Source organism: Melanerpes formicivorus, unplaced genomic scaffold (genome assembly GCF_026170545.1).
Source record: "Melanerpes formicivorus ecotype bairdi unplaced genomic scaffold, bMelFor1.0.p_v2 SCAF_76, whole genome shotgun sequence".
NCBI classification, from domain to species: domain Eukaryota; kingdom Metazoa; phylum Chordata; class Aves; order Piciformes; family Picidae; genus Melanerpes; species Melanerpes formicivorus.
The window spans coordinates 1115355-1143094 of NW_027142428.1; the positions used below are offsets into that span (position 1 = coordinate 1115355).

General features: G+C 45.8%; 1 pseudogene; it reads right to left on the minus strand.

Moving 5' to 3' along the window:
* Positions 1-24086: 24086 nt before the first annotated feature.
* Positions 24087-26124, minus strand: LOC137454091 (cytoskeleton-associated protein 5-like; annotated as a pseudogene).
* Positions 26125-27740: the final 1616 nt, after the last annotated feature.

Sequence of the window (27740 nt, forward strand, 5' to 3'; positions counted from 1 at the left end):
AATGGTAGTAACTGTACACCCTGCAGCTGTATTTGGGGCAGCACTGATTAAGCCTTATTTCACAGACCATGACCATCATTGGCAGCTCAAAGGCCAACTCTGCTTATTCTCAGTGACCACTGCCATCCTGTCCATCCTTTTCATGGGGTGAGCTAAGCTGGTCTGTGATCAGTCCCCACTTTAGCTGACACACCACCAGCCTGCCTCTGTCTGCAGCAAGGGCCCTTAAACCTCTTTCAGAGGAGATTGTCTTGGGAAGCAGCAATCACAGCCCATCACGACGAATGTTTGCACTGGAAAGCTTCTCCAGTCCTGGCTCTCAGCAAATTACTACCTTTCAGAAAGATAAGTGCAAATATATGCTTCTGCACATCTCAAGCACTAGGTTTCAAGACGAGAAACTCTGCCTTCTGCACACAGACACCATAGAGGAGAGACAAATTGAAGGCTTAGGGGATGGCATTGACAGCCCAGGACAGGGCAGAGCCATGGCGTTAAACTGATTTGCACACCTGAGCTCTGGAGCAGCAGATGGCCCTGGCAATGCCCAAGGTGAGGCTTCAGTGCTCTCCTCTGCCTTGAGCTTTCTGTGGGACCCAAGACAGGGACACCACGTCTTGAGGAATGCTGAATTCCCAACAGATCTAGCCAGAAACGGCCTTAGAGGCTCTGGGACTTGGTCTTTCTCAGTTTCTTAGAAAGGTAACATGGATGGGAATGCATCCCCTCGCCCTCTGAATATATGCCAGGGAAATCAGTACAGGGACCACCTTACTGCTTCCAGCCCAGGTTTCCCTGTGCCTCATGACCAGGTAGACATGGGCCCTTTCCTCTGGGCACATGGGCTGAGACAAGGGCTCTTTCAAACAGCCACCACTGTATTTATGCTGCTCATAATATTCCACAAGCTGTGCAGGGCAGTCTGTTGCATGATTCTTTTATAAAATCATTAGTATTTCTTCATTCATCAAAGGGCCAAACCTACCTGCTTTCAACTCAAAAGACTTGGTTAGCATGAACTCTAGCAGGACAGAGGCTCAGATTCACCCTTTTTAAAGCCAGTCAGCTAAAACATGGGAGGAAAGTTTCCCTTCAGGTGTACCATCATTGCCTGGAGGTGGTGGCCATGTTTCTTTGAAGCATTTGGAGTCACCCAGCTCCTGGCACAGGACACACATGGCAGCTAGCTCTGACTCTGCCATTCCCCCAGCCCTACTGAGGATGAAGCAGTGATGGAGACTTCTGCTTTTAACCCAGAGCACAGAGCTTCTCACTGAGAATGTGAAAAAGTGCCTTGTAGGTGGATTATTTGCCTTGGCATTAAGCTTAAATAAACAGGCAGAGGACACTGGGTGAGGGATGGAAGGTAGCAAGCACAGAAACACACTAATGAGTGTAGCATCCTTGAGTATGTGAAGGAAGGGAAGGCAGACAGAGCTGTCTGTGTGGGAGGCCTCAGGACTGACAATACACTAATCAGTACAGCTTCTGCCTCAGCCCTGCTATTGCTCATGCATTAGTTGAGCTGTTATCATAGAGCTTTCCCTTAGGTCACCCCTCAGTTGGTTTGAAAAACAGCCTTTGGTCTTCTCTGGAGCATACTGCCCATGAAATCACCTATGGCCAAAAAGGGGCTGGGGAGCCCTGTACTGCTCCCACATCCACCAGCTGCTTCCTGCACCCTGCTCTCCAAACTGCAGCCTGATGGACCCAGTCTCCTTTTTCCAAGTCAGGCCTGCAAATATTTATTCAGCCACCCTGCCCAGGGCATCTTCCTTTGGGAGAGACAGAAGCAATAAAAAACCCCAGATGCCCTTTTGTTTTCATGTGAGGTGAGGGATGTTGGTAGGATGAAGTGTGGGCTGCTGTCACAAGTTCTACCACTGGCCATGGTCAGTAATGTCCCAGCCTTGCTGTCCATTGTGCCCACAGGGTTGGTCCCTTGCGCTGTGCGCACTGGCTTACAGTTTTTTACCCCACTTTGTAGCATTAATCACTGAGATAGGAACAAGCCTGGTCTGCTTGGCTGTATCTTCCCTGAAGTAACACAGAATAAATAACTCCCTTGGGCAGCCTTTGGGAGAGCTCCGTGGAAAATGGAAAAGGCTGGAAACAGCTTTTTTAACAATCCCTGCCATGGCTCCACTACTAGCCTCTTTAAATTCCTGATTTATTTCTTTTCAGGAGTGACCTAGACCATGAAATCACTTTGAAGTTTTGCTCCTGAGACAAAACATGAGGAAATTATTAATACAACATTTTAAATGCCTTGGGTTTGTTTGGGTTTTGGTTTTTTTTTATGATAGAGGAAGAACAGAAAACTAAGGGAGAAATAAGAAGAGCTCCTGCAGAGTTGTTTACTCTAGATTAAACTATCCCAGGCTCTCCAGATCTTAACAGCTTTAGCTGAAGAAGAGTGTAAAAGTGATTAATTTTTAAGGTGACAAATAGTGCTTGCAGGCAAGAGGCAATTCAACTGACTGAGCAAAGAGACCATAGACAGGTTGTTTTACCATGTGAACAACATATTTGCTTTCAAGTTAGGGAGACAATTCAGAGCTCTGTATATCTTAGGATACCTTAGGTTTCAGAACTCTGGATACCTGTTTGAGTAAAGGAGCTGTAAACAGGTTGTTTTTCTGTGTGAACAGTGTATTTGCTTCCAAGGTAGGGATAAAATTCAGAGGTCTGGATACGTTAAGCTTTGCTGCCAGACCTAGAGCCTTTCAGCTGTAGCTTTGCTGGACTTGCCAATGGTCTTTTACCAGCTAATGACCATTCACAGCTTTGCATGGCCTGAAGGTCACATAATCTTTCAAGAGCCGCTCCTGGGAGAGACTGAAACAAAAACTCTGCTAGGTTGTTCTGGAGAACAGCCAGAAGAAGGGGGGTGCGGTTTCAAAGGCAAGATGAAGCAATGCCTGCCAGCAATCACTGGGGCTGGAGCCACTTCCTAGGTGCAGGCAGAGTTACCTGTCTCACTTGTTATCCCCAGAAAGCCAGATCATCTCTCAGGACTAATGACATTAATTGTGCCTGGATGAAAGCAGACACACGCCGCTTAATTTATTCTTCCCGTGTTGCGGTTGATTGCTTGTTATTCTATTACCCCCCCCACTGGATAGATCTTCGAGTCAATTATTGCACTGATGACCTGCCTTTGTTGCTAATGTGACACTCTTGTTTCCTCTTCACTACAACAACCTCTGAAATAACATAATGCCTCAGTTCTGTGCGGTGGCACACAGGGGCTGGGCGTTGCGTGTCTCCTATGAGCAGATGAGCATGAGACTCGAGCCTTCCGTGACAGCACTTTAATGAAACTTTTTGTGAGCTGCAGTTGTCTCTGCTGCTGCCCCCAGGCCCCCATGTTTCAACCAGGCCCCCAGAGCCTTGAGAATTATTGATCTGGGTAAACTGGGGAGTTGTGAGCAAAGTTGTTCCCTCCAACAGGAGCGACCTTACAGGAGATAGATAAGGCGTTGGCTCACTCCGTGTATTCACTGCAGTCTTCCCGTGGGTCTTCATGGTAAATTATGGTCTGGCTAATCTAAGACAATAATTTGAGGAAGGCTGAGGGCTGTCGGAAACAGAAACAGCTGGCAGCCCACAGCCAGGATGTGGGATGCCTTTGTAGCCTAGCAGATCAGACAATGGGGTGCAATACAGACCAAGACTTGAGCTGGTTTCTTCTAAATCGCATTAACTTGAAAAATCATTCCTTCCCTGCTGCAGCTGTGACATGATGCCTATTATACAACAAGATAGGAGTACCAAGCTGCCACTCACAGCCCAGTTTTATTTTTCTGCATGCTCTGGTCAAGCTCAGCAGGGATGTGGGTCACAACCATGCAGGCTGAACGAGACCCTGGAGGATGTCTGCAGAGCAAAACATGCTCATCCTACCACAGTCATTTGCTTTCAGAGCACACTTGTCCTGAGCCGTCCACTGAGCTGCTTGGGTTCAGGGTAGTTTCCTCCCTTCTCACACTCTTCATAAAGGTTTGTCTCCAATGACTGCAGTGTCTGGCAGCTCACATACATCCTCTGTGCTGCTGTGCTCATACTGAAGAAGAAATACGCTGGAAATTGCTTATTTCCCTCAAAACTGTGCCTGGGACTGTTTGGGATGGATAGGGATGGAAGAGTGAGAGGCTGACCCTCAAAAGTAGGGTGCAGGGTCATTCCAACCATGCCCCAAGCAGAGTCACGCTCTCTCTCCCCAGACTGAGTGAATCCCTGGTGCTCCCTAATACAGAGCATCAAGGGCCTGGGTGCTTTTCCCTTCTTCACTGCCTCCTCCAGCAATGATGTATTTCAAAACAAGAGTTTTCCCAGCTCAGTTCTACCAGTTATGGAGCAAACATCTTCCCCAAGGCAGTGATTCTTTGACTCAATTTATATTGATGGCTGCAAAAAGGCTTTCAGAACCTGGGCTCCAACGTGTTTCCTTGTAATAGTGTATAAAAAAAAGACAGGTTTGAAGAAGGTTCCTGAAGAATACCACATCTCTAAGCCTCAGCAGTGTTCAATTGCTCTCTGCTGAATGCAGTGCCTGGGCTGGTTTTGGGGAGCTGTGGCCATTGCAGGGCTCTTGGATAGGTCCCATCAGGGGTGTGAAATGTCTGCTTCTCTGCACTGGAAAATATAAAAAGAGATTATCCTCAAAACTCAGCCTATGAATGACAGTTAAAAGCTGTGCTGTGGCAGGTCCCTCCAAACCATGGCCAACCCCCATTAACTGAGCCTCCTTCTGCCACTAGAAGCATTTTATCTGCTCTACTAATTCATGATTGAGGGCTCGATTGTGGCCCTTGGCAATGACCGTCTGTCTGGCTGCTCATCCCCCTGAGGGCATTCTTGCTGCTCTTCCTAACTTTCTCCTGTGGACCAGCAAATAAAATATCCCTGGTGCTAACAACTGATCTCAGAGTTGTTTTATTCCTCCTTCACATAATGTTCTAGTCTCTCATAAATGCAGGAAGATGCAGCCTTCAGTTCTGTGTGGTACAGAAGTGCCATTAGGGCAGCTGGTGTGAGCACTGAGGAGCAGCAAATTTAGGATGATAGTGTGCTAAAACAGTTGAGCAACCCACTGTCAATTCCAAAGCTTTCTGGCATCTCTGTCTTCATTTTGGACATTTCTGTCTTTACAGACCTATACAGGAACAGGTTAGTAGAGATAAATTGGATGGCAACTTGGCCTAGTGTGTCAGCAAGGTTAGATTATGGCTCCCTGATGGTATGTAATGCCTGATAATGCTGTCAGAGTTTTCTCTCAGGTCCTGAAAGGTTTCTGTGGGGCTCAGCTGAGAGCACAGGGGATAGAGGGGAGTAGGCAATACCCTGTGCTGAGCTTTGTAGTGGTGATTTGAGGCTGTTTCATATCCAGGTACTGTTCTGTTCTTTGCTGGTTATGCTGCCTGCCTTTACCCCAACCCTCTCCATGGGTGCTGGAAAGGGAAAAGGGGTCTGAAGGAGAACTTCAGGCTTGGTGCCATCTCCAACTTGCTCCCTAGAGTTTCTCTTCCTCCTCCCTGGCTGCATGCAAAGCCAAGGGAGGACCCCCTGTGAATTTATCCTGTTTGAAGTCCTGAGGCAGCAAGCTCTCCAGCGTGGGCGAACTCGCCTTGGCACTACTGCAATTCCCTGTGATCCTCACCCTCCTCTCTGATCTTGTCCAGATGCCACCACTGCTTGTTAAATAAAACAGATTTTTGCATCGTTGCACCCAGCTGCTTAGTATCATCCGGCTTCGATATAAGAAGCTTCACAGCAAAGGGTATCTGTGAGCACATTCCTTTCTGCACACAAATACAGATCTTTCCCCTTTTAAATCCTGACTGTATGAACTCCATTCTATTTACTCCATTACCCACAGGCAAAGTGTAAAATTATAGCCCTGCACTTGGGTTGGGAGGCTGTGCTTTGAGCAGCTGCTGCAGCTCAGAAACTCCTATTAATGCTGTGCAATGAAGGTGAGGGTTGGGGGACCAGGGAGCCTCTGATTACTCAAGGTAAAAATGATGGGAACTTCTCCAAGAGGAATGCACTGAAAAGGCTCCCCAGTCTATTAACCACCAAGATTGGGATGTGTACTGGAGCTACTCAGTTTAAACCTGATTTGCCACTCTAGAGGATTTTACTCACTTTCCTCATTTAATCCACTTACTTCTGTAGGCAGACAGACAGATGGACAGGGACTGATCCCTCTCTCACTCTTCACTGCTGACTTCCCTCTGTATGCATTTCTTTAAGGTGTTCAAAGTTGTTCTTTGATGGATAAATCCTCCTGCGTCTTAAGCTGCCAACTCTGCAATGGTCCTGGCTGGAGCAGGGATTAAGCAGCAAACCTTTATTTATTTTCCTTTTGATGCTCCAAGCAGACTGTTCCTGCTTTTCCTGTGAGGCATTGCCTATCCTACCCCTGCACATGTTCTGCACAGGGGCACTTCTGGCACTGACCTGCCCTGGGAATTGAGAGAGAATCCTCTGACTGAGCAGGGGGATGCCCTGGGGAATGGCTGGGGACCACAGGGAACAGGGGAAGTAAGATGGCCTCATTTCTCCGTGAAATTTCCCATCATTTGCTTTTCATCTACTTGCATGAAAAACACTTGAATATCTGGATAGAAACATCCTTGGGCATAGTTATTTTATAAACAGGCTGGTTTTTAACAAAACAGACTAACTCTGAACATTAGGTTGCACTCACTCTACCTCTGGAAGTATTTTGGAAACCACCAAGTAGTAATCTGGCCTTTGACACTACTCAATAGGGGAATCCCCAGAAAAATCTGTGAAAGATGGTATCTGAGGTCCAAACTGGCAGATAATGGAGTCTTCAGAGCTAATAACTTCATGCCCTTTTGTTGACTGGCAGCTTCAAAATTGAATGTCTCTGGTTGTTGCTCTTGGGAGCAGAGCTTCCTGTGGCTGTTCCTCAGCAAACAGTGATTAAACTGCAGCTTTATGCTGCCAGGAAAAAAAAAAAAAAGAAAAGGAAAGGAAAAAGAGAAAAGAAGAAGGGGGAAAAGTGACTTTGTAAACAAGCTCTCAGGAGAAGCCCTCCAGCTTGCTCTCCTCACCTCGTGCGTTCAGAAAGCAAACAGCAGCCTCCTACTTCCCAATTCTGAGGCTGACTTAAAAAATTGCCAGACTGAACTATTTGGTTTGTGGGGTTTATGTTTTTGATTTATTTATCTTTATTTCAAACGCAGCTGGAATACTTATTTCTTGTTTTGATTTTACCACTGTTCAGGTTCTCGTTTTTCCAGCTTGACTGTGAGCTGTGCTTGAAGGAGAGAGCAAAGTGCCCAGAGCCCCGGCTGCACAGGGCAAAGACATGAGGATCATTTATTAGCCAGGCAAAACTCTCCACTGGCCCATTCCTTCTCTCTTGGTTGCTTAGGGTCTCTGCACCCCAAATGGAAGCTGCCTTGAATGAACCCAATAGGGTGCAAAGGTATAGCAGCGCCATGTGACATTGTTCCTGATATATGGAGTTTCTGCCTGAACACAGCTGGTGCTCCACTCTCAGCACATTGCTTCCCCAAATTTACCTGCTGAGCAACAATTCTGCAAGAACATTTGGAAACTGGACACTTGTGCATGACATAAATGAGCAAACACATTCTTTGATTTGCTGTCCTCTGACTTTTTCATCTTCTTTTCTCTGTTTTCCCTTAGAGGTAGGCAGGACCAGCCTTGACTGCAATGGACACATGAGCCACCTACAACTGCCTCATCCCTGTGCTGGGGCTCTGGAGCAGAAGCTGGCTGCAAGGTCAAAGCAGATGCTGATAACAATAAACTCTGAGATTAAGTCCAGAAGAATCAGTCATTTTTCTTATGACCTTCAAGGAAAGCCTATTCCTGTTGAAGACAGGCTCATCACTGCAGCATCATGAGAGGAGGGGTTTTGCCATATAGCTAATGTGGTGATTTCAGGTGCAGTTGCTGATGCCTGATTGTGGTGGGTTGAAAATTCCTCCCAACATTAAATTTGCCAGACCAGCTCAGTTGGAAGCAAATGAAAGCTGTATTTACAAGCAGAACTACAGTCTACAATGAAATGCAATGAATATGTACAAAACATACAGTATTTACAATATTTACAGGTATAAACAGCACCAGGGGGAGCTAATAGCTTATCCCTCACTGTTCCCCCCCCTTGCCTCCCCTACATAAAAGGGACAAGAGGGAGGAGAAGAGAGACATTAGACTTAGCCAAAACAAGGCAGCCAAGGTCCAGCAGAAGTTAGTATCTCTCCCAGAACAAAGAAGCGAGAGGAGAGAGAAATTGTTTACATTACTAGCTTAAGTCTGTTGTCATTCCAATGGACTCTTTAGAACTATCTTTGTTTCCTTTTTATGCCTTACAGTGACTTATTCACATTTTACTACTTTCTGTTCAAGGCCTGTGAAAAAAATTTCAAAGGCATAGCCGAAAACTACCACACCGATGAAACACCTCTGGGATCAGGCAGACTGCTTGGACTGAGCGGGCCATTATTCTATCTCACTAATAGCAGACACAGAGAAGCACATTATAATTAAACCCAGGATAAATGTCATTGCTAAAGTTTGATGAGAAGAGCTTCTGGCTGTGTGCACATCTGAGCATGGCAGGTGAAACACAGAGGACAGATTCTGTAACAGCCTCTGTTTCAGCACGTGGGAGGACATTGTAGTTGTTCAGCGTTATGGACATTTGAGATGTAAAATATAAGGCAATGCCAGAGGCCTGAAGGAGCAGACTACATCCATTGCTATTGCTTGAACTGATGGCAATGCCTGCTGTGCCTGGTGTTCAAAGAAGCTGGCATGGGAGGGGAGTGGTGGGACCCTGAGACCCAAGATCTGCTGTGGATTTGGAGATGCACTTGAGCGCTGTGGACAGCCCTGGTATCTGCACTGATCTAGGATGAAGGGGCTCAGAGGGGCTACAGGGGAATCTCAAGTGATGCAAGAAATGAGAAAGCTGTCTTAAGAGGACAGAATAAAGAAGCTGGGACCTGTAACAGGATGAGGAGGTGGCTTGAGAAGGATGAAGTCATGAAGGCTCAGGTAAGGTGACTGCAAGTTTGTTCACCACATCCCATAGCACACTCATTGAAGAATACTAGCGTCAACTAGGTTTTTGCACAGAGGTAGTGCATTTCCAAAACACACTGCAAGAAGATTTTGAAGGCTGATGGTGTCAGCCCAGTCAGTGCAGCTATTTGTGTAAGAGCTGTTGTGCTTGTGTCTGTCCTTCAACCTACAGCACAGGGCAGAAACAGAAAGGAGCACAGCACTACCCTGCTGCTTGGTGCTCAGCAAACTCTCCTCAGAGAAAGCTATTCAAGGAAAGGCTGTAAAATTCCTAGGGCTGCTTTGCAAGTGGGATGTTTATCATGATCAGCGTGGGGTGTCACTTAAAACCTGATTCATCCAGATCCCCCTGGAATGGCATGTTTAATATGAATTATTTTTTATCCTCCAGCAATTTTCTGACTGCTCTTCTCTATAGATCTGCAAGATATAGGAAATGGCATGTATCTCCTTTCATGCAGTCAATGTGGAAATTAAACTACTTTTTTCCTCAGGGGACATATTTTACTCCAACCAGGAGCCAAGGTAGCATAGCTGGCAGGCTGCTTCACTGCTTCAGGTTGCAGAGACACACCCTTGTCAAATCCCCTTGGAGACACAGGCTGTGTTTGTTCAGCAGTCAAGGCAGCATCCCTCCAGTTTGGTGCAGCTGGCTTCCCCCTCTCTTTCCCTGACACAAAAGCCAGCTGGGGTTGCTCCAGTCCACTTCCTGCATTATGAGATCCCTGAATGATTTTGTTACAGTGAAGCCCCACAAACTGTACAGGTGAGGCATGAGAAAATGGATTCATTTGTTCATCCCATCTATAACCCCCTGCTCCACCCACCATGGGTAATTTCCCAGAGTTTTTCCTTTTGGAAGTGTTTTTCTTCATTTCTCTGGGTTTTGTCTTCCAGCCTTTGCCCTGGCTCAGTGTCTTCTCTTTGGTCCCATTGAGGTTTCCTTCTCTGAGCTGGAGATGCCACCCCAACCTGTGAGCATCATGAGGGCTGCTGTGCCCTGAAGTCCCAGCAGAGAAGGCAGCCCTATATCTGGGGATTCCCTGACCTGTTTGCAAACTGCAGCAGCCATGCATGGAAAAAAAACCCTGGGCAAGATCATGCTTCACAGGCTGAGCAATGCATGCATCTAAGTATGGAGAAGGGACACTGCCTACTCCACAGGGCTTGATGCACACCAAACGTGTGCCAGCAGTGTGTAACGAGTGTGTGTGGGACTTTGCCTGTGTCCCCCTTACCTTCTTGCCTCTGTGAGTACATATGTTTGCAAAAACATGTATGCCTCTGCGTGTTTATGGCCTCAAGCTATGACTGGGTAGGTTTAGACTGAGCATTAGGAAAAAACTGTTCACAGAAAGAGTGGTCAGGCATTGGAATGAGCTGCCCAGGGAGGCGGTTGAGTCACACATGCTGGATGTGTTTAAAGGTAGTGCTTGGGGGATATGGATTAGGGGGGGAACTTTGTAGACGAGGGTTACCGGTTGGACTTGGTGATCCTGAGGGTCTCTTCCAACCTGAATATTTCTGTGATTCTGTGATGTCCAGGCTCCGGGACAGAGCCACTCAAGAGCTCTTTCCAAGTAACATTTCCAAATGAAGAAACCTGCGTAAACGGTGCGTAAAGCTTTTGTGAATCAAGTCCTTAATCAGAACTTCAGGTTTCCGAGCACATCCTTCAGGCCTAACAGCCCTTTAATGCATTCATCGCATTAAGAGTTAATTTACAACACGCGGTTTGAGACGAGCACTCAGCCCCTCGGTAAGGATCCGCCTGAAGTGTGAGCCGTGTATTAACAACCCAAATGTATTCTGCTCTCAGGGGGAAAAAAAACCCCACACAAAACCCAACAAAACCCCCCCCCATTACCCCTGATATTTTTGCCCTTCAAGGCAGACTCTGGTCCATGGAACAACATAGCAATGGTGTGACGGGACCACCGCCGCGTTCATGAATTTTAGACGCTGGTGAGAAATTATCTGTTTTGCTGGACCCTTGCTGGGCTCAATCAGTTCCTCCATGGTTGGTGAAAATTAAGAGCCAGTGTGATGCAAAGATGATATTTTAGACACTGCTTGACATCAAGGCTCCCATCCCAATAGCTTTGGTCTCTTCTCTACCTTCCAGGACATGTCCCTTCTCTTTCTTTCTTCAAAAAGGATCAGTGTGTTTGATGTGTTCCCAGTTTCCAGGAAATGAGCTTTCATCTCCAAAGGTTGTGTGTTTCTATGCAGAAATGATAATTTTGTTGGAGAGAGAAGTTCATTGCCTTTGTCCTGGTTTGAGTTAGAACAGAACTAATTCTGTTCAGAGATTTTTGCTTTATAGATCAGTCTCTTCTACTTAACTGTACTTTCAGAAGTTAACAGAACATTCTCCCAGCCAGTGTCTGCTTTGCCAGTGGTAACTCTCAATGTTTTTAGTTAGGAAAGGCCAAGGGCACTGCTAAATCTTGTGTACTGTTTTTAGGGTGCAAAATAAAAAGCTGCATCTTTGGGGAGGAGGGTAGAGGACAGATGGCCCTAGACTGACCAACAGCTTATTGCGTTCCATATATGTCATACTTGGTATAAAGCTGAGGGGTCTTGAGGGTCAAGCCCTTTTCTTCAATAGCTGATGTCTGAGGTAGACTCTGTTCTGCCTTTGATCCCAACCCACGAGCTCCTGAATCCAGCTCCAGAATCTGCTGCTAAGTCCAGCCTGGGACTTCTGCTACAGCATCAGTGGGTGACTAACTGCTGACAGAAAGGCTGAGTATTTTATTGTTATTATTTTCATTAAAGTAGTTTTAGTTTTCTTTTTTCCAATCCATAAGTTTCTCTCCCTTCCTCTTCCCTTTGGAAAAGGAGAGGGGTTGATAGAAACCATCCCTCACTCATTTAGTGGACTACCCAGCTTTAGTTCTTGACAGCCTAACACCCTCTGCCTGTGCAGAATGTTGGGAACTCTTGGAGATCAACCTTTGAGTACTTTGGTCCATGAAGAGGGCATCAGAAAGGCAGATCTTCCTCCACTTCTCGCTTTTCTTCCTCTCTCTGTTTTCTAAGCAGATAAGAATTTTCAGACCATTTTTCTCTTTTGAGACAGTGCTATTCTGGAGGCAAGCCACAAATCCGCTAGTGAAATAAAAAAGCCATGTAAATCACTTCGTTAAGCAGCAGCTTTCTTGGAGAGATCTTGCAGAGCTTTGCAAAGCTTTGCAGATCCAGAAGGTCACAACAGTAACTTTCAATGTATTGTTCTCCTCATGCCCTCTTTGGTCTGCTCTCTCACAGTAACAGGTCAAAAACTGAGACAGAGGGGACATGAAGGGAGATTACAAAGCCACTTTTCCAGCACTGCAGCACTCTCCCCCTTCCTCAGCCCCACTGCTCACCTTTGCTGCACCAGTATTGCTGCACCAGCATTGCTGCATGGCACAGCTCTCTATCTCAGCCTGTCACATTCCAGCTGCTCCACTGTATTCAGCAGAGTCATATGAGAGGAAGGAAGGTGACAATCAGCTGTACCCCTAGTAGAGATGGCCAGAAAAGCTTTACAGCTGGGGATGAAAAGAAGCCATTATTTTAGTTTAAAGTCTTTTTCAAAGCATATCAATTTCAGCACAATATTGTCCAGGAAAAGAGGCTTACATTATCCTGTGCTCATATGCTGGCATTGAATGATTTCTATTTTCCATCTGTTTTGATTCAAAACCCAACCAGTTTTCACAAGTCAATAACATTGAAAAGGTTTAAACCTTTGGGGTTTTCAGATGCAGGAATGGGAAACAAAAAAAGAGAGAGAGCAGGATTTGTGGAATTTTAATGACAGAAACATGGGGTTCCCACTCTACTCCTGATAGACTGACATGAGGAACACAAGGAGCATGAGTGCACATCCCACACCTGCTTGATTTGAACTGGAGATTTGGGTGTACATCTACAGAGAAATAGCCTTACTTGTCTGTTATGGGCCTCTCATTTTCCCCTACTCAAAATGCTCCATTTTTCCATGAGCTAAGTAAACCAGACCTGTTAGATTTTACCTGGACCCTGTTTAGAGCATCATCTCTCCAGCAGCGTATTTTCCCTTTCCTTGATTTGACTCATTTTAAACAGCCAACACTGAAGAAGGCCTTGCTCTTGCTAGGCTAAGCTTGCTTCACCTTCCTGAAAAATGCCCCATCATGTGATGTGTAGTTTGCTTTCCAGCCTCTGCTCATTCTTCCTCTTGTGTCTGCCTTGGTGCTCCTTGCCCAGCAGAAAGTCTGCCCTCAAGCATCTTTCTTGGCTCTCAGCTGGGGAGATCTGCCTTTTTTTCCCCTCTTGTATGAGAATCTCAGTTTAATGCCAGCTACTGTGGTTTTCCTGTGTTTACAGAAGGTAGTAGAAGTGAGAAAGCTTCCATTACCCAGCCCAGGCAAATACTTTGCTGATTTTTACAACAGAACAGAATTGAGTTCTGTGCTGTACAAGAGGCAGACAGATAATCCTTGCACAATTTATCACAAATCTCTTGATCCAGTCTTTGAATTTGGGAGCCTTATAGCATGTAAATACATATGAAAGCCTGTTAGGTCCTTTGATCATGTTAACCTGCCACAGTGCACAATTAGTTTGAAATCTTTGTCTGAAAAGCTCCATAATAGTGTAAGAGACACAGGGGAGGGATTCAGCGTGTCAGAAGAAAATTACTTCTGAGAAGATGGAAATCTGGTACCATTATGTGATTCAAACATAATTCTTGCTGGTCTAACATGGAAACCAAGTCCAGCTGTATCATAAAGAGCTCTAGGACACCACAGAACCCTCTGTTAGGCTTGTCTTGGGACAGTCCCTGGCTGTTGAAGGACACAGTACATTAAATAGTGAGGTGACAAATGGTGACAACACAGAAGAGAAGCTGATATCAAGGTCTTGACATTAAAGATTTTCTGGTCTAAATGGACACACTGTTTTGGGGAAACATAATGTTGTGCCCATTTTAAAGATCTTATCATTGACTGGCATAAAAAATTTCCAGACTAAAGGTTTAGTTTCCTGCTCAGTCTCTCCTCTTGTCTGTGAGGTGATTACTCCCTCTCTGGAAGGACTCTTGTGTTCTTTGAAAGTGTGTTGACCAACTCATGGGACTGAAGATTTCTGTATACTTCAATTTCACCTTGGTCTTTGACAGTGTTGATTTCATTGCCTTGAGCATCCTTGTCCAGAAGGCATGTCCAGCCTATTTTCTCCAGACACTTCCTGACATCATCCTTTGAATAAGCTATTCTGGAAGTTCACTATCCTTGTGAGAACTTGGCCTCTGCTGGAACCAATCTCCTCTCTCCCACATGGACTACTCATCTGACAATTTACCATTTGTAGTCTCCCCATTTAGGTGAAAGGATCAAGACAATGACAGCATTGCTTCTCCTACACAAGGCACAGGGACTACTGCTACTACTCGTAGACTTCTGCCTCTGCCTTGGTCTTACTGCTCAAGGTGGCTGGAGCTGCAGCTTCCCAAGGGAGATACAAAATCCCTCAAAGCCACTTCACCACTTATGCAGTATCAGCAGTGTCTCTTATCCACAAACCCCACAGAAGCAGTAAAACCTTCCATCTGAGCTGGGCACAGCCAGGTTTCCAGTGTAATTAAATGTGAGGATCAGTTATGAGAGGATGGGAAGAAATCTAACCCTGTGCAGCATAGGTATTCCAGAGGGAGGTGGTTAAAATAATCCATGCAGCTAATTAGCTATGTTATGTTCTTGTTATTTCTGAGTCCCCTGCATAGTGTCAGATGTTTGATTGCAGCTAATCTCCAGCCACCAGCAAAAGGAAACAAAGAATATCCTCTGAACACTACAGTGGAGGAAAGTTTGTTATACCATCTCTTTGTCTGTGAAAGACCCAGAGAGATCAGCATCTCTGCACAGATGCCTTGGTCTGGGTAGTGCTACCAAACCACAGGGGTTCTCCTTGTTTCATACGTCTGGCAGTGCTGATATGCTCTGGTCTTCCTGGAAAAAGACCACCCCATACTGCCTGAAAAATCTAAGATCCTTCCTGTGCAGCTCAACTGCTGCCACATCCTTAGCTGACAGTCAGCCTATACAATTAGAGTTAAGTGCTTTGTTTTTCAAGAGGGAGACAGAGACGAAAGAGCTGCATGTCACATGCTTTGTATTTGTACACACATTGACTTAGCCTCTTGCAGACATTTAAGCAGAGCAGCAAAGAAGCTCTTCTGGCGACTCTGAAGGACCCTGTGTTAGCAAAGGGATCTGGATCCTGACATTGCCTCAACGAGCCCTAGAAGTATTTTCTGTGGCAGGAAAGCACCAAGGTGTTTAGAGGAGAATGTGAGTCCTCTTGTAAACCTGACTAGAGTTTGGGAAATGTTCACCTGAATATGGCATCCTGGATTGTGTTAGGCATCAAAGTGTTAGCTTAAAACACCCCAGGTGAATCCTTTGCTGCACAGAACTATACCTTCTAATGCAGTAGGAGTCGGATGTACACGAGACTTGATGGTGATCACTTATATGGTACCTGGCTCTTTCAGAGGGTGTGAGACCTCATCTTAGACAGAAAACATGCACATTACACATTATGTGTCCAATTTCAGACCTGTTCTTCCCCTTGTAAGACACAAAGATAGTGTAAGAGCAGGCAGCGAGCAGCAGTGAGGAGACAGGAGGATTGCTCCTGATCATACAGGCAGAGGAGATGTTCCCCACAGCTGCATGTACTTTGAACAGAAGCAGTACAACTGTGAATGGGCTGTAGAAAAGCTGTATTCCTTGGACAATTTGATGGGAGATGAAGCTGGGAATAATGATAGTACCTGAACATTGTTATGCTTCTCTCCTGGGCTTTTTGGCACTGTGAGGGGCACTGTGTGCTAAAGGAAAGAAAAGCCACACGTGTCCAGGCTTGTGATAATGTGGGAAATTGTGAAGAAATAAATTATTTACCAGGTGAACAGAGGAAAGAAGGAAAAATTGCAGGGAATGCAAACCCTTGAGATATCTCTTCTCTAAACCCCCATTAGTAGTAGTTCTCTGAGCAGTGATAATTCAGGAGCAGCCCTTTACCTTCACAGCCAACTGAGATGATTTTTCAATTAGCCAAACTTTCAGGTTGCCTCCAGTGAGCTCTGTGGAGAAAACATTGATGTGCCCTGCATGACTTAACAGGGAATTCATTGTGAAGAGCATCACTGTGTAAATGCTGTAAATCACACTGGCTGCAGCAATGGGACTTGCAGGGATGAATGTGTATAGAGAGAGGGCAGAGTTTGGGAGAGACCTTGGAAAGCCAAGCTGCAGGGTGCTGGTATGCTAAAAGTCCTCTTACTAAAGGCTTAGACTGAGTTTCTTGTGCATGATGGCATGCTTCCTAGTCTTGATGCCTTCTTTTCATGGTCTTGAAGAGTTGTAAGCCATTCCAGGTACCTCAAATGCTCTCAGATCTGCATATTGAAGTTTCTCAGAGATGAATTAGCACTATGTAATTGCTGTGATGGATAACATTGCAGTGTATTGAACGGGGCCCTGGAGTCATTCAGGACCTACATTCACCCTTTTTGTTCAGATGGAAAATTAAATGATTCTTAAAATAATAAATGTGCACCCTGGAGAGAAATACTCAGCAGCTCTCTTAGGAGGTGCTGTACTGTTCTTGTGTTGAGCAAGGAATAATGAAGGTAATTGAAAAGTTATTACTTTGGGGGCAAATTTGTCTTGACTTGTATAGTCTTGCAAATACACTCAACTGCTGAAGGAATCCATGTACTGCAACAGGGAGAGCAGCCATGCTTTACAAAAACAGGCCATCAGATCCAGAGACAGATTCTGCCTGCCTTGTTCTTTGTTTGCAAAGGTTTTCAGCTAATTCCATCATTGTATGGCGCTGCCTGATCTGACCAGAGTGAGTGTGTGCCATCTGGGCTGAGGCAGGCTGAGTTCTCCCAGACCATGGAGAGCTCACTAAGATGCAGGCAATGGGGTCAGGAAAACAGTGTGCTTGGATATGAAGAGCCATGTAAGTGCTGTATGAGAAAGTTTGGCCCTAGCCAACTTGTGGGCATTACTGAGTCACATCAAGGGAGACTGCAAGGATTTGGCCATGCTTCCTCTCTCTGGTATCAGCAATTTGGTTTCTTCTGTGTAATTTTGTGTTCTCTGTGGCTGTAGCCAAATGGTGGAGATGGAAGCAGGAAGGGAGGACCAGTGGGTGGGAGGACAACTGGCTGAATGATGTGGCTCAAAGCACACTGAGCTGGAGAATGCTTGTGAAAAACCACTGAGATGGCAGAGCCAGATGTTTGAGACAAGGTGGAAGTGTTGGGTTTGTTTGAGCCTAAAGACAAGAAGGACAAGGAGGATATTGCTGCCAGCTACAGCTACACCAAGGGAACTGAGAGGCTGGAGCTGGACTGTCCTCAAAGGTGCACAGCAGCAGGCCAAGAGGCCATGAGCACAGGCTGCAGCAGGGGCAATGTCTAATGAAAAAACTAATTCATAACAAGCAGTGTGGTCCCAAGAAAGAGCAGTGGTGGTGCAGTCTTTACCTTTGGCAATACTAAAAACTCAGCAGGACAAGGCCAAGACCAACATGATCTAACTTTGAAATTAACCCCTTTGTGCATGGGGGACGATCACAGATCTCCAGAGGTCTCATCCTGCCTCAGTTGTGCTGATGCTTTGGTGCTGATTTAAAGAGAAGAGGAATTTAACCTTGCTAGTTCTTCAGAGGCAAGGAAGCTGTGGGAGCTGCCTCTGCCTCATAGGATAGTTGTATCTCAGGCTAAGACACAGCTGCTGAACACTTACACGGGTTGTGATAAGGGTTGGAAGGGTTTGCCAGAACTCTTAAAACTTTCAATGACAGTGACTGTTCCCTGCAGCTCAACGAGGGCTGGGAGTCTCCTGTGAGACGGTGCATTAAGTCCTTGGGATGGTTTCAGGGATGGCGCAGGAGTGGCTGTGCGATCACGTAATGTAAGATTGGTCTCCCCTGCCCTACACACCCTGAGGGGAGAAAAAAAATCAAGATAACAAGAAAAAAAAAGGGAAAATTTGCTTGGCAGTGTCTACCTGGGACCTGGCCTAGTTGAAGGGAATTTCAAAGCAACACTTCAAAAAGGGGAAGTTGTTTGGGTTTTTTAATTAATTCAAATTAAATTACTTTTTTTTTTTTTAATGTTGAATCTGATTTTTGGTTTGTTGTGTTGTTTTGTTGTGTTTGGGGTTTTTTTTAAAGCTCTCAAATAATTAGAGTAGTTAAAGTAAACAGGCTCTTCATGCTTTATTACCTGATGTGTGTTATGGCTCCATTAATGCGCTGTGGCACTTCTGCCACTTTCCATATTTCACGATGGTTTTTTTTTTGAAGATGGGATTCACATCATCAGCACTAATTGCCAGCAAAACAGAAGTGAACCTTCTAAAAGGGAAATAATTTTATAGCTCTAATTCGATTAAGTAGTAAAGCTCATTGTTCCCATCCTAGGTGGACAGTGAAAACACAAGTAAAGTTAATATTTACTCATCTTAATGCGCAGGCCAGGCAATTACACTGCCTGTGGTGGTGAGGACTGTGTGACTCTCACTTACTTTCTCCCTTGCTGGATGTTTGAACATCCTTCAGGCAAACAGGAAAGCGAGGAGGTCTTAGTGCTAATTAGAGGGAGGAAATTCTCTTTCCAAAGGGCTCCTGATTTTAATTGAGTGCTCAGGACTACAGGAGCAGGTAGGTGGCTGTGTTCGGTGATAATGGCCAAGAATCAGTAGTGAGAGAGCAGCTCTGGAAGGGGCCATGACTTAGACATGCAGAAGTATGCATTCAGGCACAGGTGCCCACACACAGGCACAACCACACATACATGCTCTTCCCTGTGTAGTGCTCTTTTCCAATACCAAAATCTCTGCATGCTTACAGAATTTTGGGGGTGGTTCCTGCCCTGCTGTGACTCCCCCAGCATGGAGTGTTACAAAGGGACAGAGCAAAGGCAGGAGCAGAGCAGAGCTGAGTGTGCTCTGTGTCAGGAAGGAGAGACTGCAGACCAGGAGAGCTTTTGCAGTCAGCAGAGAATTGTGTCTCCTTGGCTACTGGTTCAAACACACCTCAGGACTGCCATGTCCTTTGCCTCTGATAGTTTTACTTGCGATGTGTCTGTACATCTCCTCGCTCTATCACTGCACTGAGCACTTAACCAGCTTGGCTGGTAGACACTGGGCTCTTTTGTAGGGAAGATGCTTCTACAGGTCAGGTATAGATACGTATGTGGCAAGAAAGATCCTGACTGTTGCCCAAAGCAGGTAAAAGTCATCGCTTTGCTATGTCAGAACCATGCTAAGTGCAGAGGGCTTTCAGGTCTCTGATTTGTCTGTGACTGCACTGAGTCCACTCTAACCATAGAGGCTTCACATGCCCAGCTGATCATTGCCTTCAGCCACATCATCTCTATTTGGAAAAAAAAATAATCAGAGGGCTGGAGCACCTCTCATAGACAGAATGGTTGAGAGATCAGGGGCTGTTCAGCCTGTGGGAGACATGGCTCTGGGGTGACTTAACTGCCACCTTTCAGTACTTAAATGGGGCTATAGGCAAGATGAAGACAGTCGTTTTTAGTGGGGCCTGTTGGGACAAGACAATGGGTGATTATCTTAAATTAAAAGAAGGGATATATAGACTAGGTTTGAGGAAGACATTTTTTACAATGAGGGTGGTGAAATACTACTGCAGGTTATCCAGAGAGGTGGTAGATACACCATCCCTGGAAACATTCCAGGTCAGGCTGGATGGGGATCTGAATAACCTGACTTAGTTGAAGATGTCCCTGATCATTGTGTGGGGGTTGGACTAGATGACCTGTAATGGTCCTCTCCAATCTAAAGCATTCTGTGTTTCTATGAATGTCATGCCTGGCTGGGACCTGCCAAGTCGAGGCAAGGCTGGGTCCACAGCTCTGCAAACTAGATGTGAGGCTAGATGTGAGGAGGAGGTTCTTCGCCATGAGAGTGGTGAAGCACTGGAATGGGTTGTCCAGGGAGGTGGTCGAGGCCCCGTCCCTGGAGGTGTTTAAGAGCAGGCTGGATGAGGCTCTGTCCAGCCTGGTCTAGTGTGGGGTGTCCCTGCCCATGGCAGGGGGGTTGGAACTAGATGATCCGTGTGGTCCCTTCCAACCCTGAATGAAACTATGAAACTATGAAACTGGGCTAGCTGGTGATGAATAGGCACTAAACCTGTGGCCTCGGGATCAGCACTGACCTGAATTTACATGAGCTACTTCCAAGACCATTTGTGCAGAATTATACATTTTCTGGTCTCCTCACAGTCCTCACAGTGAAGAAGGAAAGAGCCCCAGAGCATTGCATGTCTGCCATTTGGTTTTCCCACCAAGCCTCCTCAGCATCTTGCAGGATTGGCCCTGCTGCATCCTGCCTTTTAATTGCTGACTGATTGTAATATAGCATTTTATTTTCCCTATAATGATTCTTGGGGCCCCCAGATGTTCTCCTCAAGTGTGGTTGCGTCAGCACTAGGGACTGAATGACTGATACCAGCAATTTTTACAGCTTGAAAGAAGAGAAATATGTGAAGAGGGTTTAATTTAGCTCTAATATTGTGTCTTCATCTTCAAGACTCCACAAGAAAATGACACCAAAAGGTTATTTTACAACGAGAGGAGGGAGAATTAGCCTGAGAGGGGGAGAGCTCACCAAGCTGGCTTTCTAATATCGGTTCATTACACAGAACACGTTTGCACTGCCGCTTCGCTGCTGCTGTTAATTTAAACCTGGATGATTAAAAGCTGTAATTGCACCATTTTAAATAAATGTCCACTATCTGGATTATTATATTTTTAATTACTGTGGCTATGTCAAATGCTTTTATCCCCCTGATTGATTTGTTTATAATGCATTTATTTATAATTCATTGATCTCCCTGACCCTGCTGTCTCCTGGGCATCCAGTTTGGTCATGATTTCAGCAAATGGAAGAGGACTGAACCTGGAAAGAGCAAAAGGTACCAGGTCAGCTCTCTTTTATGAGCTCTTTGCAGCGCTCCATCTTCACCTCTTGACCCAGGTGCTCTTTTGCACTTCCCCAAGGCTGTGGGGGAGGATGAACAGTCTGGAGGACGAGCTGTCTGTGAGGCAGGATGGGGGAAAATACAATTGCCTTCCAGAAAACCTAGGACTCTGAGGTCCCATCCTATGTGTTAGCATCTGTTCCTCAAACGTTACTTCACAGATAGAAACCTAGAGGATTCTGAAAATGTAAAATTTCCCTGCCAGAAGGCATGATTTCATGTCAGACTGAGTTACATGTGCTGGAAACTGTTCTCTCAGGGCACAGTCCTCCACTGTCCAGATCAGAACGCAAATCATATTTCTAAGCCTTGCTCTCTTTCGTAACACTACCTGAATGTGACTGTTGGGTAAAATCCAGAATAAGCACCCAGACCCATGCTGGACCATCATACCATGCTACATACTGTTCTCTGCTGGGGGCAAGAAGGTGCAAGCAAGAATAACTTGAATATCATCATATTGATGCTCAGGGCACTCCTGCTTCTTTCTCAGAGGCTGTGTGGAGGAGCACTCATGAGAAAGCAATGAATGAGAGTAGTCACAAGTTTGCTTGATGCTGTAGGACTCCAAGGCATCTCTGCTGGTACACATCTCCTATCACATGTAGTATCTGCAGGACAGGGACTGTCACTTGCTCTGACTTTGTGCTGCACCCACTATGGGAGATTTCTGGCTGCTGACAAGAGCCCTGAGACACGCTGATAACACAATGCAGCAAGATGAATACGCTACCTGCCTGGCAAATACTAAAAGACTTCCAAACATTTGACTTTCTCCCATTTTCTGCAGTCTCTGGAACCCTTAAGGACTTCAGCATTATAGAAGAGAATCATCCCTGTATCCCCTGACTACAACATAGTGTGTGGCCTTAGCTTAGCAGTGCTGTCTGCTGGTTAATGTCTCTAGCAGTGTGCCAGATGAAGCACTACTGCTGTGGTATGGGTCAGGAGGAGACCCTGATGATGGCACACCAGAATAGGCTTTTGCAAGAGGAGTTACTGGGCAAGTTTCAGTGTCAAAGCAGTAGATGGGCAGCTCTCCTGGGTAACTGTGCTGGAGGGCTGTTTGGGCATTTGTACTGAGCTTTTTCAGGACTTAGTGGAGAGAAAGCTATAAAAGTAGCTGCTTGTAGGGCACTGGCCACTAGGAAAAAGGGAGTACAACATTGAAGGAAATCTCCTGGAACAGCATGTCCAGTCTCCTGAGCTCAGAGCTCAGCATGGATATGAATTTATTTTCAGAAGGCCACATAAAGGGCACCCTTGTAAGCCACACAGCTCCACTCCAGCCTCCAAGCTTATGTTGCTTAGTACAAAAAGAGGGTGTCCTAGGGACAGAGCAGGAAGGAATCAAAGGATAGAAAACCTGGAAGCTTCAGTGATGTTCTCACTGTGGATCCTCCTGGTAACCAGACAGAAAATAAGGCAGAAGCTAGATATGGATTTACCAGGGCCAGATAGTACCAGAAGCTAGATATGGATTTAGTATGGGTACTAAAATTGCCCTTGGACAGATACAGCACTGGATGAGTGGGGTATGGGAGAGGGGATGACCAGGACTTTGTTATTACACTAAAGAGGTAAAGAGAATTATAGTCTGTAGCAAGCAAGGCATTTTGGCTATGCAGAAACAGTAATTTCACTCTGAGATGTCCGGGGTGTGTTCTTCTCACTGGCCAGTAATCAGACCATATATATTTATTTTTGTTCTGATTTTAATAAAAAATATTGGTTTGCCATATTCTCCAGGTGGCCAGCTCACCCTGCCTGTGTATAAAAGCTTAATAGCACTTTGGCTGATTTGTTTATTAGTAAATAATCCTTGCAAACCACTGAGCGTCCTTGAAAGACTTGCTGTTACACCTGACATAGAGCTGAAGACTCCTGCCTTCAGGAACTTAGAGGCAAGAGGGGTGTTAAATACAAATCAGGGCGGTTTTACATGAGAGTAGCAGGCTGGGCTGGGCTGGACTGAGGCATTGGCATTCTGTAGTTGTCTATAGCAGCTCTGCTCTCTTGAACTCTTTCTGTTTCACAAGTAGAAGTGAGTTTGAAAGTCTATGTCTTATTGATTTTACCTAAGAAAAAAACCCAGAAACTTGTTCAAATCACTTTCCCTAATGAATTTCTTATTATAACCTTTCCTTTTGGTACATTGTGCAACTGGTGGTGGCTGGTGGCTGTGCAGCAAGGCAGAGATGCTGTTTGAAAGCCCTCATCTCTTCAGGCAGCTCTCAGCTGGGAACCAGAGCACTGTTGATCTGGTATTTTACTAACCACGAATATTTTGACTGGAAAAATCCTATGTTAGAAAGACTGCTGTGGAGGTTGTCTGGGCAGGGTTGGCACCTCAGCTGGTTCTCTGCCCTGTGCCCTGGGCCAGATTTGTGTGCTCTGTGTTCAGTTTTGCCCTCAGGCATCAGTCTCACCCAGCTTGCTTTTTCTGAAGTTGGACTATGACATGGAAATGTGAAGAATTTAAGTTCTGGGGAAAAAAAACCAAACCCTAGAGCTGTTCCCTGTAGTGTGCAGAAAAGCTGGGAGACCCTTTTCCTTTTGTCTGGGCTGGCACTCTCTGACTTTGGAAAGAGAAGCAATTTAGTTTTCTGTTTCCTTGCACCCCTTGATGGCAGATTTTCCATGTGGCAGGATGGCATCACCTCTTTCCCCTTTATGGTCCCTCCTCAGCTCCATGTCGATCTAAGGGGAGATGCTTCTACCATGGTGTATGTCCCTAAGGGAGGAGAAAGAAGAGGCTCTCTCATGTCCTGTTCTGTCCAGGTGATGACCAGGCTTTGCTTCACAGAGCTCTGCAAAAAGAGGGAGAGCTTTTCTAGGAAAAAACAGCTTTCCCTTGGGTCCTATTTTCTTACATTCATTGAAATCTGCTACATCCTCCTTCAGCTCTCCTTGGAGCAAGTTTTCTAGAAGATTTTCTCTAAATCATCACATGTTTTGTCCTTTGCAACCCTGCAGGCTATCTAGGGAATGTCTTTCCCTGCTCCTACAGATGTTTCATTTGCCCCCTGCTTGGTAGTAGGACTGTATTTTTTGGAGGTAAGTTTCCACCTTAGACCCAGCTGCATCCTCACTCTAGGTGAGGTGGTCCAGGATCCTCACTCCTTTTGCCTTGCACTAGTGTTGCTGAGCTTTCAGAGCCCACAGCAGGAACCTGTTTGTATGTTGCCTCACTTTTTGCTTTGAGAGAGTTTTCATGAGCATGTGGGTATCCAGCAGAATTTCATCAGGTTGATGGTGCTTGGGAAAAAGCAATGTGGTCCTCCATGGGCACTTCACCAGCAGGTCATAAAACCTAACTGGGCTGCCTTGGAGCAGCTTCAGCAAGACCAAAAAAATATTCATTTGATCAGATTTTTCCAGTACTCTCTTCATGAGGACATTAAGGGACTGTATGAGCTTCTGATCTTCCTCTGTGCCTCTGCCCAGGAAGCATAGTGTTACAGCACTTCCACTGAGGCCTCCTTTACCAGTTTCTTCTTCTGGAATTCAGAGCTATAGGCCTTGATGACACAGTTACATGACAGAATGATTTGTTCCTTTCCCTACTTCTTATCTGTTGTTCCCTTTTGCTGGCTGATAAATTTCAGTGATTGAAAGCTGGCTACAAGGAGCTCATTAATGTGCCCAGACATGGCTTCTGGTTTGTCCTTCTGTCTCAGACTCAGCTCAGGTTTTTTTTTCATTATTTGGATGCTGGTGTCAGTATCACCACTGCAAATGCAACAAATAAGGGCATTAATGGTGGAGGTGACATTATGACATGTGTCATCAGTGTCTGAGGAGATAGGCAGGGTTTGAAATTCAGGGATGGTTTCTAATGCGATTATATCCTTCAGTCATTGTATTTCTGAAGACCACACCATTAACTTGCTCACCTGTGTGTGAAGGCAGAGTTTGGGGATCCACATGCACCACACTGAAAGTTCCTCCTTGAGAGCAGGTGGGCTCTAGCCTTGAGGATGCATCTGCTGTTTGCTGGTGACTTCACATCTTGTGTTTGAATCATGCCGAGGTTTCATGCTGAAGGAACTCTTGACCTGCCAGTTTCCTGTTTTGCAATGTATCCAAACACCATCATATGTTTTTTTGGAACATCCCCAACCACCTTGAGCAAAGCTTTCCCATGAGTTTTGCAAGTTGTGACCAGCACTGTGAATGCTGGTCTTGGTCTCCAAGGAAGGCAGCTATCCTTTTCAAGGCTTTCCTAGGGCTCCATCCCTGCAAATCCAAACTCCAGAATAGCATTTGACAACCAGTCCAAGCTCTTGAACAGATCCAACAGAGCCAACAACATTGCTATTTTCCCAGTCCAAGGTAATGTATAGGCCTCTGCTATAGCTGTCAGGGATCTTAACACATCTCTCATCATTTCTACCACACTTTCCAGAACAATTTAAGCAGGTGTTCTGCTGGAGTCTCCTTTCTGGGCTAACAACATGATGATGTGAAGCATCTTCTGCATCACCTGTAGCTTTATTTCCTTGTGTCCCTGTGACAGCAGTCTTACCAGAGCTTGGCACAATATTTCACTTTTCTTCATCTCCCTGACAGCCTTCTGAAGGCTATTCATGATGAAAATCCTTTTTTCCTGTTCTTGCTTTCCAAATGCTGTGTGCAGGGAGAACAGGTTGACCTTTTCCCAACACTCTTCTGCTGAGCTCTCCATTTAAATTTGTTGCTTGAGCCAATTTTTCCTGTTTGCTGTTGACTTCTGTCCTGCTAGGGATGTTGGGATTTCCTTATGAGGACCCCAAACCAGGAGTAAGAGAGTATTACTGTGAGTCTCTGCTTCTAGGCCATGCCAAAATGCAAGGAGATGTAAGAGGGCATGGAGCCCATGGAACAGCCCCAGAGAACACCATCTTTTGTAAGATTGGTGCAACTTTGGCTGCACTAGAGAGACAGCCTTCAGGGAGCCACACCTCTGTGGCAGAATCCCATTGCCACAAGCAGCTATCATGCTTCCTACAGGGATGGGTCCACAGGGTCTAGGACCACTTGCAGCTGAGATGAGACATCAGCACAAGTAACATCACCTCCAGCTCCCACTGCTTCCAGGAGGTGTGGAAAATTGGTTTTCTCCTTCAGCCTGGGGCTCTCATGTTTGGGAAAGTGTATCTGCCACATATTGTGCCAAAGCACCACCACCGTGGGTCATCTAGGTCCATGAGCCTTTAACTAGCCAGCCCTTCCTCCCTCTGTCCATGCTTTTGTTGCTTAGGCTGTGAAGTTTCATAAGAGCTGAGTGAAAAAGGAGTTGCTTTGGTTGCTAACAATAGCAAAAAGCTGGCAAAGGGAAGAGGATTTTCACAGAAACAACTTCTTACAGGTTGCCAATAGATCAAACCCCACTGCATTTAACCCCAGTTAGAAAGGTCATGTTATTTAACATTCTTCTAACCCATTAAAATTGTGCAGCTCTGACATGAGCCCTTTATAAATGAAATTTAGTTTTGGGGGAAGATCTTTGCCAGCACAGCAGCTCACATAGCTCTGGTCCCCAAAAGTGCTGCTCCATGGGAAGCTCAGCTTTGCAGAACCCCTGTCTCCAGCTTGTGTCCCTGTGGTGAGGTAGTACCCAGGGCTCTGACAGCCCCTGGCACAGAGGTCATCCATCCTTAGCATCTGCTCTGGCAGGTCCAGACCATAAATGGGACAATCTGTGCTCTTTGGCTCTCTCTGCTGGCTGCAGTGCACCCCGTTCCTGGGCTGGTGCTCAGCAATGTCCCCCCAGCATCGCACCCTTTGGGGAGCTGGCTGGCATGGAGAGCAGAGATGCAGCAAAATAAATGCTGTGCTTGAGCTGCTGGGAAGAATCACAAACCCTGGCAAGCACAAGGAGTAAAACAGGGAATGAAGGAGGCAGCAGCAAAGATCTACAGAAGAGTCTTGCAATAGTAACAGCCAATTTCCAGAGGGATCCTTTTTCTTCCTTCTTCAGACGAGATTTTCCTTGAAGGCACAACACCGAGCTGTGCAAGGGAGCAAATGTTCTACCCCGGGGCACAGTGGCACCCAGCTTATTGCTGACTGGAAGGGATTCACTGACTTCTGCTCTGCTCCCCTCTGGGAATCTCCTAACAAGGGCTGAGGGACCAGCAAGGCAGGGCCCAGGAGCATCTTTCAGCTCACCTCCCAGGAATGCTTTTCCAGGGCTGGAGGCCAGTAGCATTTCTTCCCTCTGCACCAAGAAACTGCAGCAGGCTGCTGACAGCAAGAGCGGGAAGCAGGCAGCAGAAAGCATTGGGAAGGATGCTCTGGTGCTGTGTGCAGGACCAACCTCCTCTCTCCCTGGTGCAGCAGCCAGCTCAGGTGATGGGCAAAATGGGAATTTCATTGCATTGTTCTATGGTTTCTGAGGGAATCTCTCCAAAGGAAATCCTAGGGACCTTCATTAAATTAATTTTGTGAATGGAATGATCAGGTGGGTTTCTTCTTCATCAGATGATCCTTGAAATAGTAGTTCATGACACAAACTGGAATTTGTACTATGCATATGAGGAAAACTGAGCTTGGTGATTTTTACTTTTCTTTTTTTTTTGGGGGGGGGACACCCC